This window comes from Penaeus monodon, chromosome 34, assembly GCF_015228065.2.
Source record: "Penaeus monodon isolate SGIC_2016 chromosome 34, NSTDA_Pmon_1, whole genome shotgun sequence".
In the NCBI taxonomy this organism is placed as follows: Eukaryota; Metazoa; Arthropoda; class Malacostraca; order Decapoda; family Penaeidae; genus Penaeus; species Penaeus monodon.
In genome coordinates this window covers 29,683,840-29,685,245 of record NC_051419.1, presented here as the reverse complement: position 1 = coordinate 29,685,245, position 1,406 = coordinate 29,683,840, and the positions used below count along the sequence as shown (strand labels likewise).

At 38.9% G+C, this 1,406-nt stretch overlaps 1 protein-coding gene and 1 pseudogene across 1 annotated transcript in view; one reads left to right on the top strand and one right to left on the bottom strand.

The window, feature by feature from the left end:
* The window catches only part of LOC119594694, a gene marked incomplete in the record, with an annotated part of 31,200 nt that overhangs the window by 3,484 nt on the left and 26,310 nt on the right, over positions 1-1,406 (top strand).
* LOC119594695 overlaps positions 1-1,406 on the bottom strand; it is a 3,280-nt pseudogene that overhangs the window by 1,248 nt on the left and 626 nt on the right.

Below are 1,406 nucleotides of genomic sequence, written 5' to 3'. Positions count from 1 at the left end.
ACTAACCAAGTCTTTTCTTAGAACTTTCAAAACTTTTAAATGCAATGCAAACATTTTTCAGATATAATACCCACAGCAATTCATACAAAATATATTGTAAAACATGTCATTATTCAGATTATATTTTATTACATACTATCATTATCTCTACTATTGTCACTGATTCTGTTATTCTTTTCTTTTCCCAAGGAATTCCAGATCCACTGACCTCGAAGTCAATGTCAGGATTGGGGTCCTCACAAACCCACAGCTTCCCGTCTCGATCCTCGAAGAAGCAGCGGCAGTTGGGGATCTTCCTGTTGGTATTTTCATTGGTTATATTTAGAGTTATTAGACTGTATTTATCCAATCCGTGTGATTAAATGCACTCTAAGTATTGTTGCTTTCCGATGATATTATACGAGTGATTTGATGATTATTAGTGTCGTAATTATTTTCACTCTCATTTCCATTTCCTTTTTGCAATATCTGTGGACTTTCTTCCAACTGGGATCTGTTCCTTATATTAAACTTCAAGTTCAGGTATTTACTCTCACTGACACGAAAACCAAACCAACTGACTCTATAGTGTGTTACCTCTTCATGCCCAAGCTGTTGTGAATTACCTCCCTCAATTAGTAACCAAGGCCACCTGGATTCCCAACAGATCCCAAGCTTTCCTTACGACAAACCAAGCCAATTATCACCCAAGCAACTCACCTTCTGAATCCTATCAGGTCATGAACAAGGCTTCCGACATTGCCTTTTCACCCTTCGTAACCTTCTTATCTCCCGCCTTATAGTAAGAGTGGTTATGACGATCTCCCTGGACATCTCGAAGGCCTTTTGGCAAAACTCTCGATATCTGATCACCGTCCTCTCTTTGTTAACTGGATATTCGTAGACATTTCACTTACATGTGGCACAAAGGCCCCAAATAAAGCTCGATATTTCCCTCTCCTTCCACCCCACCCCTTCCTATCCCTCCTCATCCTCACCTCTGATAGTGCCTCAGGGCCTGTTCAACGTGTTCAGGGTTCAGGGGCTTGACGGTGTTGTACCTGTAGCGTCGGCCTGTGTGCTTACAGCCGTGTCCTGCTTTGAACATCTCCACCTCTCTATAGGCCGGCCAAAGCCATTTAAACTCACGCCCGTCTTCAACTCTGGAGAAATTTTTTTTTAAGTTATATTTATTTTTTATTCATGATTCATACTTCTGTTCGTCTTACATAAATCGTGTTTAAGACTATAAATTCATGAATATAAATCGTGGTTAAGACTATTTATGAATTTATATATATAAATTGTGTTTAAGACCATCGCAGATGCATTATAATTTTAAGACGATGGTTAGTGATTTGTGTGTTTGGAAGCTATGAAGTAAAAGTAAAATGAAAATAGATATATTGCCAAATACCCAACGCGAA